General features: G+C 41.2%; 1 protein-coding gene across 3 annotated transcripts in view; it reads right to left on the reverse strand.

The window, feature by feature from the left end:
* The window catches only part of LOC131926966 (cilia- and flagella-associated protein 61), a 142,180-nt gene that overhangs the window by 93,051 nt on the left and 34,689 nt on the right, over positions 1-14,440 (reverse strand). The gene's annotated exons all lie outside the window — the stretch shown is intronic.

Genomic DNA, 14,440 nt, shown 5'->3' on the forward strand with positions numbered 1-14,440 from the left:
GTCAGTAGTGGACGAGCATCCTATACGGTAATTAACTCCTGAACGTGTACACATATACTGAGTATTATAGTATACACATATACCAAGTAATATACTGTACACATATTGTACACATATACCAAGTATTATAATTTATAGTATACACATATACCAAGTATTATAGTATACACATATACCAAGTATTATAGTATACACATATACCAAGTAATATACTGTACACATATTGTACACATATACCAAGTATTATAGTATACACATATACCAAGTATTATAGTGTACATATACAAAGAATTATAGTGTACACATACCAAGTATTATACCGTACACATATGCCAAGTATTATGCTGTACACTTATACCAAGTATTATACTGCACACATATTAGGGGTCATCCATTATATTATGGGGGGGGGGGGGGTCCGAAAAAACTTGACTTTAGCGGACGCGTGTGGACTTTTAATAGGGAATTATGTGAACTTTAGTGTGTGTGTGGGGGGGGGGGGGGGGGAGTCCAAAATCCCAAAAAATTGTGGACGTCATAAATGGATGACCCCTATGTTGTACACAATATATAGTAAAAGGTGGAGTGGGAGGGGCGTTGACTATAAATAGCAACGCGCGCGGTTGAATGTGACAAAATGTAGGGGTGAAGGTCACACGGAACAAAAGGGTTGTGATTTATGACGGACGTAAACTGCTGCCCGTTACCTGACAGCCAAACAATGGGGGAGATAATGACAGTCATACATCATATGTAGGTCTGATGACTGTACATCATACATAGGTCAACCGTATGGATATCATATGTAATATATGGGTATTCTGATTAACCGTCATATATCACACATAAGTTCATTTAGTGACCATCGTACATTAAACGTAACTCCAGAAAAAAAAAAGATAAATAAACACTAAATAAGCACCGGTCTTATAAAATAATTCCATTTATAACCACCAGCTACCTATTAAAAACATTAAATCATTATTAAACGAAACAAGAAACCAGCTCACTTCTCCAATTAAAATCATTATTCATAGAAATCTTCATCTTCGTTCTTAATTGTAAGGTAGTACGTGATTTCCTTCAACACAATTAAGTATACGTGTCAACTGGTTATGCGCAATTTATGCCGTTGACTCCGATGTCAGTCTGCTTTTCTTTTTGGATTTGCTTCTAAAGCCTTTATCCAACCAAGAACAAACCACAAGGCACCAGTTGTTTAATTTTGGAGATGTCTGTCCTAGAGTGCTTGCTGTCCCCAGCCAACATAATCTGATACAAATTAAAATCTCAAAAGCATTTAAATGTGAACATTCATAAAACACATCTTCACCATAACAAAACACTTCAAAAACCCAACATCCCCTATCACGATTAAGATAAAAAAAATGTTACCAAAAGTAAGTGAATTAGCCAAATGTGTCTGATGCACTCAAAAGCACTCATTGAGCCTTGTAAAAAATGAATAAGGAAGTCCCATAGATGGGAGGTAGGTAATATATTTGAATACATTAACCTTTATGGCTTCTCATTAGTATTTAAGAAAGTTATTTGTAAATGGGTTGTCCATTGGTTTTATTTGTTCATGTTGGTACGGGGAGGGGATGAATAACCACTTTATGTGTGATAAAGGGGAGATAATCAATGACCACTTTATATTGAGAAGGGGAGAGAATCAATAACCACTTTATATTGAGAAGGGGAAGGGAATCAATAACCACTTTATGTATGAGAAGGGGAGAGAATAATTGACCACTTTATGTATGAGAAGGGGAGAGAATCAATGACCACTTTATGTGTGAGAAAGGGAGAGAATCAATGACCAATTTATGTGTGAGAATGGGAAAGAATCAATGACGACTTTATATTGTGAAGGGGAGAGAATCAATGACCACTTTATATGTGAGAAGGGGAGAGAACCAATGACCAGCTTATCAATGTTTACATACCAAGCGATTCATTATCACCACGTTGTAAGGGGGTCGTACGGAAATTTACTTAAGGACGGCTTATCTGAGCTGTGGGGGATCAATCATGTGTGTAGGTGTGAGTGTAGATGGGTGTGTGTGTGTGTGTACATTTGTGTATGTGTGAGAGTAAATGGGTGTGTGTGTACATGTGTGTAAGTGTGAGTGGTAATGGGTTTGTGTGAGTGTACATTTGTGTATGTGTAAATGTAGGCCTACATGTGTGTGTATGTGAGTGTACATGAGTGTGTGTGTGAGTGTACATTTGTGTAAGTGTGAGTGTAAATGGGTGTGTGTGTCTGAAAGTACATTTGTGTATGTGTGAGGTAAATGGGTGTGTGTGTGAGTGTAAATGCGTGTGTATGTGAGTGTACATGCGTGTGTATGTGAGTGTACATAGGTGTGTTAGTGTACATTGTGTACGTGAATGAACTTGTGGCTGTATATGAGTATGCGTTTACGTATATGTGTATGCGTACAAGTGTGTGTGAGTGTCCATTTGAGTGAGTGCGTGTAGGCCTACATACGTGTGTATGTGAATGTGCATGTGTGTATGTGAGAGTACAGGAGTGTTATTCTGTATGTGTGAGTACCTATGATTGTGTGTGTGTGTGTGTAGATCGAATTCTTCAGCTCAGGTGAAAACCATAAATCGCGTCCGCTAGTTGAGTTTGTTTCTTGAAGTTACATCCGGCTAACGTGTGTTTCTGTGTGTCCGAATGTGTATGTGTTTGTGTATGTTTACACAAGTACATATGTCTAGACATGTAAGTGTATGTGCGCCTACAAAAGAACGGGTGCACTCAAGTATGTGGGCCTGGATCTATGTGTATGTAGGCCTATCACCAGAATACATAGATACGAAACATTCCCTCAAACTTAATCCACAACACAAACAATATGCTAATTTACACTTACAGCATACCCCACTCAAAGAGTATTTTTAGAAAGATTTGCCCTCAAACAATGAACAGACAGAAAAAAAATGCGAATTTTTAATTGCATTCGTTTTAAAATATTGACATAGCGGATATGAAATAATAATCGATTAAACATACATACAGAGAATATTGTTGAAGGATTAGCGTCAACTACAATAATCTCTTAAAGCAGATTATTCCATTTTAAAGAAGACGCTAAGTGGTCTAGTGTATTCAGATACATCCTGATCTCCGCCAATCCTCTCAATATTTTTAATGCAGTAAAACCTAGCAAGGGTATGACTGATTGAAAAAACTTGAAAAAAAAACAGAGCAGATTGTCAATGATACATGTGGTCTTTATATTATCGGAATGACTACTCGGAAACAGATTTTCGGGCAGAAAATACGAAACTAAATAGATCTAGTTCTTTGCGCTCAGTGACCTTAATAGCCGCGCTAGGGTTAGGGCTAGGGCTTTAGGGTTTTAGGGTTAGGGTTTTAGGGTTAGGGTTTTAGGGTTAGGGTTTTAGGGTTAGGGTTTTAGGGTTAGGGTTTTAGGGTTAGGGTTTTAGGGTTAGGGTTTTAGGGTTAGGGTTTTAGGGTTAGGGTTTTAGGGTTAGGGTTTTAGGGTTAGGGTTTTAGGATTAGGGTTTTAGGGTTAGGGTTTTAGGTTTTTAGGGTTAGGGTTTAGGGTTAGGGTTTTAGGGTTAGGGTTGAGGTTTTAGGGTTAGGGTTTTAGGGTTAGGGTTTTAGGGTTAGGGTTTTAGGGTTAGGGTTTTAGGGTTAGGGTTTTAGGTTTAGGGTTTTAGGGTTAGGGTTGAGGTTTTAGGGTTAGGGTTGAGGTTTTAGGGTTAGGGTTTTAGGGTTAGGGTTTTAGGGTTAGGGTTCTGCAGTTTGTTTGTAAACACACGCATGCGTTAAGTTAGGGGTCACAATAAAGCTGATCAATGCACACATCGATCAGTTACCCGCTAACGGAAATGATCAGTGTAGTTCTTACTAAACCCTAGTCCTTCCACCACCCTTGACCCTTGACCCTGACCTTAACCCTACCACGAGCTCTAATCCTAACAGCGACATCTACAAACAAATATACTCGACAGAAAACAATACGCCACTACCCTTTCAGTTTGATCACAGCTTAATCCTAACCCTAACCTAACAACTACTCTAGCCTAACCCGAGATCCCCACGAAGCAAGTAGACAATACTACACGGTAAAGAAATTTCACAAACCCTTAACTGCACAGCAAACAAGCGATCAAATAACCCCCAAAAATCAACATTTTATCTTCAAATTAAAAAAATAATAATAGAAATATTAATTTTAAATCTATTCGGTTGACACAGATTAAGATCCTGGCCAACTACGGGGTATACAGACGTATGAGGGGATTGTGGGAATGATATTGTCACTTGCGTGTATAAGCCGGGCTAGTGTACGTCAATACAAGGGATCTAAGGGATCAACATTGCAGCAAAACTCCGTGACGTTGGGCAGGGAATGCGTTGTGTGGGGTGTGTGGGGGGGGGGGGAGGTGTCCCCGGGCTGTGTGAATTCTCAGTGTTAGATTACAAAACTATTAACGTCGAAGTATTGTAGCGAATCAAATGACAATGGCTTTATGTCATTTGGCTTTTAATGGGCTAAGTGCTGACAGTAATATGTAATTATATATATATATATATATATATATATATATATATATATATATATATATATATATATATATATATATATATATATATATATATATATATATATATATATATATATATATATATATATATATATATATATATGTAACGAGCGAACAGTTAACTGCCGACGACGCCAATTGTAACGAGCTAACAGTTACCCTGCTCGCAACGCCACATGTTACGAGACTATTTGTCTGTAGTGCCAAATGTAACGAGTTTAACCACTCATGCTACACAACATCGACTACAGTAGAAAGACTCGAAGATGCAGGTTCGCTATTGATCCTTTTATTACATGAATCAAGAAATGCTTCAATATAACACAATGAATCAACAGGAATGCTTCACAATAATAGTCTGAATCAACTGACCCCTAACAGTCCTCACTAGGCTTCATATAACTGAATCCACATGTCTATTTCCTTCTTAACACAATATAACCAACTTGATATGTCACACAGACTGACTGATCTAAAGCGAGCGATGAAGAGAGCGAGCGATCGAAAAAAGGGGAGAGCTCCGCCGTCCCCTCCTATTTATCCCTTGTATTCGTACTCGTCCTTGTACTTGTATTCATCGATATTTGTAATCGATGTCTCCGACTACTAGTTGCGCAGTTCTAACGTACAGCCCGATTAAAACATCTGCATCCTATCAATCAAAGTTGACAGGCCGTCTGAATCCCCTCGTACCGTTTCCCAAAATAGCACGCGTTGGCTTTGAGATTGTTATCAGTCCGATCCAATAAGCCACCTGCTATCGGTTGCATCAGACTGTAATACTGCGTCGCGGCTTATCGTTCGTTATCAGTTGTAACAGATTTGTAACTAGTAGCTAGGCCTACCCTAGTTACATCCACCCCTGCCTTTTTTTGTGTGTTTTCAACCACAAACAACGCCTGGCAGGTGCACTCCTCCAAAGTCAATCGCACAATCGTAAAAAAAACTTTATTGTTCCACTCACTATCCACGACGTCCCATTCGTATACGATTGACAGTCATACCCATTTCACATATCAACTGTGTCTACATCATCTTCCTGAGACACAAAACAGTTCTAGAATTCACATCCACCCTTTCCATTTGGTGCCTTCACCAGTTCACTTTTATAGCTTTTTGAACAGTCTGTTCTCATACCAGCGCGACCATGAAAGAATTGATGGTTGCTGACAAAAAATTTCGTCTTCCTTCTGTTCCTCAAACTTCTCCGCGGACCACTTATCTGATGGTCTACTGTCTCTCTGCTTCTGGAAGGAACGGGATCCTCTTTGTTGCCGTTATCCTCCACTTGTGTATCGCCGTTGTTCTGTTGATGGTGATATGGTTCCGGGATGGGTATGTGAATTTCCGTTGTAACTTCCGGTTCCCTAATTGTCTTAGGTTTCTCTGTGTGTAACTGCTCTTCTTGCCTATTCCAATATTTCTTCAATTGAGCAATGTTCGCCCACCGATCCGGTTTGGCGTGATCGATGGGTCTTATCTTAAAGGGGCCACCTGCTACTTTAGGCATCTCCACGACTTGCCATATCTCCTGTCCCCAGAGATCGTGGATTTTGTTTCTGCCTAACGGGTGGCTACGCAGTAATACCCTGTCGTTCAGTTTGAGTGGCGGGTCCTTTGGCTGTACCGGCGGTTCCCTTCGCCGAGATTCATGTTCTAGTCTTTCCTGTACTACCCTGTACATTTCTCTAATTCTTCTCATATGTTCATTCACATATTCCAGTGCGGTGTATGAGCCAGTCACACTCTCCCTTTTTCCTAGGAACAAATCAAGAGGGAGTCGAGCCTCCCGTCCGAACAGCAACATGTGCGGCGAAAAGCCGGTTGTGGCATGGGGGGTGCAGTTGTATAGATATACCAACTCTGGGAGAAAATCCGGCCAACGTTTTTTCTGTTCAGGTTCTAGAGTACGTAGCAAATCATGCATGCTGCGGTTGAACCGCTCGCACTGTCCGTTTCCTTTCGGATTAAATGTGGTTGTTCTAGATTTGTTGATCCCGTAGTGGCTGCACAGTTGGTTAATTACTTCTGACTCGAAGGCCCTTCCTTGGTCAGAGTGTAATTGTCTTGGTATGCCATATTTGATGAACCAATGTTCTATTAAGACCTTTGCCACTGTTTTGGCAGTCTGATCTCGTGTGGGCACCGCCACAGTCCATTTGGTGAAAACATCAGTCATTACCAACACATGTTCCGTCCCATCCGATGATTGCTCCAACGACGTAAAGTCCATAGCCACAATCTCTAGTGGTTTTGTCGCTAATAGGTGTCCTGATGGCTGTCTCATTTTGACAACTGGCATTTTTGCATGCTGACACCTCACACAAGCCTCACAATGGCGTTTGACCTCCATCTCCATATTGGGCCAGTAACACCTTCGTCGTAATATTTTGTGCGTCCTGTCCTGACCCTGGTGTCCTGCCCTGTCATGTGCCAACCTTAGCACTTCTTCTCGTAATTGTCCAGGCACCACCACCTGGTGTATTGTCCCATCAATTTGGTCATGAATTCTCCGCATGAGAACACCATCCTCTATACTGAGACGGTCCCACTGACTCAGTATTTTCTTTGTTTCTCGACCAAATTGTTCTCTTTCCCTTCTTCCTGGGAATTTTTGTTCCTGGACGTATTTCAATAGCGGTTGTAAGCCACTATCCGTTCTCTGGGCATCTCTTATCTTTTTGTGAGTAAGGCCGTTAAAATCACTACTGTCCGTATGTCCGGGCTCTGTGGAAATGTGCTCCACCCCGGTCTGTCCGTTCTGCCTCACTTGCACCCCGTGAGGGATCTCTGTTGACGCTCTGACCTCACATATTCCTGTCAGCGTTTCTTCCTCATCACCCGGTCTCTCGTAAGGATTCCTTGATAAAGCGTCCGCATTGCCATTGGACCGCCCCGGGCGATATTTTATCTCTAGGTCAAAGAGTGCCAATTCGGCTGCCCATCTCTGTTCGATGGATCCCAACTTTGCTGTCTTTAGGTGACTCAAGGGGTTATTGTCAGTGTATACCACACATTTAGCACCTAATAGATAGTCCCTGAATTTTTCAGTCACAGCCCATTTTAATGTCAAAAGTTCTAGTTTCATGGCGCTGTAATTTGTCATGTTCTTCTCTGATTCCTTCAGAGCTCGACTGGCATACGCAATAACCCTGAAACCTTGCTTTTGTTGTTGTGATAGCACAGCTCCCAGACCTTTAGAGCTGGCGTCAATTTCTAACCGAAATGGTTTGTCAAAGTCCGCGTATCCCAATATCGGCGCCTCTGTCAAAGCCTTTTTCAAGAGCTTAAACGAGTTCAGGCATTCATCAGTCCATAATTCACCTATCCGGTGTGTTTTACCTTTCTTTTTCTCCTTACTGTGTTTCCTTGTCATTTTGTTTACCAAGTCATGCAATGGTGCGGCAATTTTTGCAAAACCAGGTACAAATTTTCTATAATAGGAGGCAAAACCCAAGAATGACCTGACCTCTACCGTAGTTGTTGGTTGTTTCCATTCTTTAACAGCTGCAATTTTATCTGGGTCAGTGGCGATGCCATCCGACGAAATCACGTAACCCAAAAAATGTACCGATTTCAGACCGAAGCAGCATTTGTCTGGGTTCAGCTTTACTCCTATCTCCCTAAGACGGAGAAACACTTGTTCTAATCTTTTTAGATGGTCCTCCCAAGTTTTTGAGTAAACTAGAATATCATCCAAGTACACCAACATTATTTGAAATAGAAAGTCACTCATAGCACTCTGCATTACTCGCTGGAATGTAGCAGGTGCATTAGTTAGACCAAACGGCATACGGGTCCACTCGTACAGTCCCAGTGGAGAAATAAATGCAGTTTTATGTTGATCGTTGGGGTGCATGGCCACTTGGTGGTAGCCGCTAGCCAAATCCAAGGTAGAAAAAAATCTTGCTCCCCCCAACGCATCAAGACATTCATCAATACGAGGCAAGGGGAATGCATCCCTTCTTGTGATATTGTTCAATTTCCGGTAATCACAACACAGTCTTATCTCCCCTGACTTCTTTTTTACCACTACTATCGGTGCCGCATACGGGCTAGTGCTGGTTGTAATAATTCCCTTTTTTAGTAGATCGTTCAGGTGTGCCTTCACCGCAGAGTAGTGACTCGGTGGTAATCTTCGATAAGGTTGCGCCACCGGCTTGTCTTGTAGTAAGGGTATCTGGTGTTTTATTACTTCCGTGTAACCCAAATCACCCTCGTACGAGGCAAATATATCCCTGTACTTATTCAACAATTCATTTAGTTTTGGGTCCTCAGTTTCCGGGAATGTATATGATCGGCCATCCTCTTTCTTCACCTCGGCCGTCACATTGACCGACCTAATTGTTACTTCATTACTGCTGGTATTGCTCAGTTCAATGCACTGTGCCGACCTTAGTACCTCGACGTTCTGTGGTACTCCTACCAGAGTATTAGGCGGTATAAAAATTTCCTCATCCAAAACATTTGCCACTAATCCTTGAACTAGTCCATTTTCCGCTGATGTGTATGTCCGCAGTAACACGACGCCTGCCCTCAGTGCGGCGCCACATGGTTCTATCATCACATCACCATTCACACTTCTATCACCAATTTGTAATGTGATTGCCTTGACCGTGTTTGCCGGGACTGCTGTCCTTCCTCTGGTCTTGGCAAACCTGGCCAACTTGGATCCCCGACCTGGTGTGGTCGATCCGACAATATTTGTAAGAAATTCTGGCAAGTGGCCAAGAATATTCATGCCCAACAGGCAAGGTATATTTGACACATTTGTCTCTAGGTTGTGTTTCGTAACGAACACCCCAACCTGCTTCAACCTATGTCCCGCCACCACGACATCCGCCAGAAAATAACCACAGTATGGAATGGTTAGTCCATTAGCTGCCGTCAGGCGCATGCATGTGTCAGACCTCAACCTATGGTCTTTTCCTTTCATCCATTTGGTGTAAAAATTTTCCGTAATTGTCGTCACCTGGGAGCCTGTATCCACAATTGCCTTCACCGCGATGTCCCCAATCGTAATCACCATTTCGGGACAGACTCCCATCATTTTTCTTCTTGGGCCATAACCTCGCCCCTCTGTAGCCTGGCCCTGCCTTACAGAGGACGACCGTTTCCCTGGCAGTACCGTGCCATATGTCCGGGTTGTGAACAGGACAAGCAAATTGGTCGACCGTCGGCCGTCCATTGGAGTAATGGCTTGGCAGGACGCGGCCGTCCAACCCGTCTCTGTTTTGTCCCGTTCTTTTCCTGATTCTCAGCTGTTGACCTGCTTTCTAACCTCTCCAAACGTTGGTCAACCTTATCTAGGTGGGCCAACAGTTGAGCCATCATGGTCTCCATCGTGTCGGCCCCTGTGGGTGGGGATTGTCTCTGTTCCGGCACAGAGACTTTGTCCACCGAACAGTTCGATTGGTCCTCATCCTCGGACCTGCGGATCGCTGAGTTCCTGACCTGAAGGAAGGTCAACTGCGGGCAGTGTTTCTTCCAGACTTTTTTCTCCGGGGGGGCACTTGAAATCTTCGGGGGGGCGGTAAACTTTCTTCGGGGGGGCGGACACTGTTAAAAGTATATATTTTCTATATAAATTATATAAATTTCATTTCGTTCGGGGGGGCGATAAAAATTTTTCGGGGGGGGGCTTCGCCCCCCCCGAAGAGATGCCTGGAAGAAACTCTGACTGCGGGTCTTTGTGGACCTCCTCTTTCAACTCTCTCCTTAAGATCGGGGTTGCTAGCCCCTCGATGAAATGGTCCCTCAGTAGGCGCACATCAATGTCAGGTGTTTTGCCCTTTACCGAATCAAAGGCCCTGTTCATCCGGTGTGAGTACTCCATCACACTCTCCGCCATTCTCTGCCTTAAGCCTACGAACCCTGACAGCAGTTGCGATCCCGACCGTCTCTCCCCAAAGGTCTCCATAATCAGATCCAGCACCTTATCTGGATCTGATTGGACGGTTTTATCGTGGCATTTGACCTCTGCCCTAACCGTCTCTCCTATACTGCCCATCAGCAGTCTTAATCTTTCCTCTGGTGACATGCCTCTCGAGGCCCAGGCCGCTTTGACCTCCTCACTGAACCTGTTGGTTAAAGTTGGATCACCGTCCCCGTAAAATTTGTTAATGTGGGACTCTCTGGGTAGGACCACTATATGGGTCTGCTTCTCGTCCAGAGTAGACATTTTATTCCGTAAGTAACAAAAAAAGAGTTCTTTCTTACCGTGTGTGTATGAAAAAATTTTCCTCGTTCCTCAATTTTCACAGTTCCTGAATGTCCGAATTCACACACACACTAAACACAGTTATGCACAAGGTTGACTATGGGTGCCTCAAACGGCAAGTCTAGTTGAATTCATCCTGCCCGACGACGCCAATTGTAACGAGCGAACAGTTAACTGCCGACGACGCCAATTGTAACGAGCTAACAGTTACCCTGCTCGCAACGCCACATGTTACGAGACTATTTGCCTGTAGTGCCAAATGTAACGAGTTTAACCACTCATGCTACACAACATCGACTACAGTAGAAAGACTCGAAGATGCAGGTTCGCTATTGATCCTTTTATTACATGAATCAAGAAATGCTTCAATATAACACAATGAATCAACAGGAATGCTTCACAATAATAGTCTGAATCAACTGACCCCTAACAGTCCTCACTAGGCTTCATATAACTGAATCCACATGTCTATTTCCTTCTTAACACAATATAACCAACTTGATATGTCACACAGACTGACTGATCTAAAGCGAGCGATGAAGAGAGCGAGCGATCGAAAAAAGGGGAGAGCTCCGCCGTCCCCTCCTATTTATCCCTTGTATTCGTACTCGTCCTTGTACTTGTATTCATCGATATTTGTAATCGATGTCTCCGACTACTAGTTGCGCAGTTCTAACGTACAGCCCGATTAAAACATCTGCATCCTATCAATCAAAGTTGACAGGCCGTCTGAATCCCCTCGTACCGTTTCCCAAAATAGCACGCGTTGGCTTTGAGATTGTTATCAGTCCGATCCAATAAGCCACCTGCTATCGGTTGCATCAGACTGTAATACTGCGTCGCGGCTTATCGTTCGTTATCAGTTGTAACAGATTTGTAACTAGTAGCTAGACCTACCCTAGTTACATATATATATATATATATATATATATATATATATATATATATATATATATACATATATATATATATATATATATATATATATATATATATATATATATATATATATATATATATACATATATATATATACATACATATATATATATATACATACATATATATATATATATATATATATATATATATATATATATATATATATATATATATATATATATATATATATATATATATATATATATATATAGCGGCGTAGCCAGGATCGTCTCAAGGGGGGGGGGGTTCCAATTTTTACCCGGGGACAAACTTTCGATTAACACCCCCCCTCATACTTTATATATCTATACCGAGGGGTCTAACCCCCCTGCCTACGCCACTGTATATATATATATATGTGTGTGTGTGTGTATGTGTATGTGTGTGTGAGTATAATATAACTGTCCTATTTTGTTTTTTTCCCCAAGATGTATACACTGTTCTATACCTTAGTTCTAAATCTCCATATATACATCTTGGCAAAATATTTCGTGGCGAAATCTCTCACCGTTATTACGTAACTATTCAATTTCACCAAAGGTTTAATAAAGATATGTTAACATGCACACATACATAGTTACATAGCTACACACATAGAGCCATCCCAACGCACAAAAAAAAAATATCAACAATGCTGTTCTATTTCACGGGCCCTAATATTGAGGTAATCTATCAGGAAAAAAAAACTGAATGAAGTACTCGTTGACCTACCCATACATAATCTAGGGACACGACAAACGAAACTAATTATATGCACGCATGCGTCTCCCGTATTCTCGATGATGCGCTGATAATTGCGAATTAAATTCCAATCCAAATATTTCATCTTTACGTTACGTGCTTGGGATTTTTAAACATTTTTTTTCTGCTTTTAGAAAAGTGCGATAAAATAATTAAGTGGTGATTGTAATATTTAGTTTCAGTGTTTATTCTTTTTGATTTATCACTTGACCTATTTTTAGCGAGGTCGTCACGATTTGTTAATAGTCTCGGAGCGAATAGCCATGTGTATGATGATTGGCGTAGCAATGGTCCCAGGATTTTATTTTTAAGCGTCCTTCAGCTAATGCAGTGGTTCTTAACCTTTTTTGGAGGTACCGAACCCCACCAGTTTCATATGCGAATTCACCGAACCCTTCTTAATAGTTTTATCGTCCGTAAAGGCAAAAATCCGATCGTGAATCACATGAGTCGGGTGTGTGTCTTGATTTCCGCCGAACCCCTGAGACTGACTCACCGAACCCCTGGGGTTGGATAGAGCCCGATTAAGAACCCCTGTGCTAATATAAACAAAATTTCCACACAATTCAAAGAAATGACACAAGTATACGGGTAACAGCTAGGTTGAACAATGGTATAGGTATAATCACATATCAGTGTTTCTTCCAGACTTCTCCGGAGGGGGGGGGGGGGAAGGGGGGCACTTGAAATTTTTATGGGGGGCGGGGCTAACATTTCTGGGGAGGGGGCGGACACTGTTAAAAGTATATATTTTCTACATAAATTCCATTTCGTTCAAGGGGGGGGGGGGGGGGGGAACGCGACAAAGACCTCCCGCCCTCGCTCCCGAAGAGATGTCTGGAAGAAACTCAGGCACATGTTTTTTTGGGAAAGCTTAATATAAATGAGTCTTGATAGGCAACAGTGTTGGTTCATGGGGTGTCACAAAATGTGACGTAGTCCACATTGTGTTTCTAAATAAATACAATAAAAAATAACGTGGTTTCCTCAGAGAGGAGTTTCCTTATGAGGGGAAGGCCTAGTTACTGTTAATACAATCAGTAATCCCAATAAGTTTCAGATTCACTCCATAATTTTGATAGAAAAAGGATAGTTTTTTTTAATATTAGAAATACATGCGCATGGTGAAAATAATTAAGTAAATTTAACATTACATAACTATTCGTTTTAAAATAAATACATCGATACAACCTTGGAGAACGAAATCGGTAATGGTTTCAAATTATATTGTTCTTCAGTTAATTTAGAGAAATGCAATGTAATTAAAGAGGAAATTAAAAATTCTTGAGTTAGTTAATAGAGAAATACTCAACCTAGCCTTTTAATAAAATTCTATACTGCTAGATTAAAGGCTAATTAGTACTGAGTGTTTTATGGTAATTGTATACGGAATTCCAAAAAGAGAGGTAACTTGAATATTTTATTGAAAGACAAAATTACAAGTTACTTCCCCTGTAAGAAACCTACTCAATAAAATATGTGAGAGTTACGGCACATCCTATAAATTGGTCTACTTGATTATAGATATGTGATTTAAAAACTGGGACGGAAAAAATAGTTAAAAGATGCATGATTGTACAGAAGAGTTGAAACAAAAGAAGAAATAAACCCCAAAGACATCAGGCAGTTCTAGTAATGTAGGATCAGCCTAAAAAAATGGGGATTGGTCTTACATATCCTACACACACAAAAGTGTACCCTTTCTGGTCGTGACTTTTAATAGAGCAGTGGTAGTAGAGTTCACCTGATTCTGTAGCATTGCCTTATGAAGTCAGTTCTATGTGTTGCAGATTTAGTTTACCGAAATTGTGTCTGGTACCCATTAGAGCTGGGTGGACTCAGGGTCAACTTATGGAAGATGAGGCTGAATCCAACTTAGGATTATTAGATTAATGATTACATATTAATCAACCACATCAACCCATAACTCCAGTACCTATATCATGG

Source organism: Physella acuta, unplaced genomic scaffold (genome assembly GCF_028476545.2).
Source record: "Physella acuta isolate Inbredline_101_S28 unplaced genomic scaffold, ASM2847654v3 ptg001355l, whole genome shotgun sequence".
NCBI lineage: Eukaryota > Metazoa > Mollusca > Gastropoda > Physidae > Physella > Physella acuta.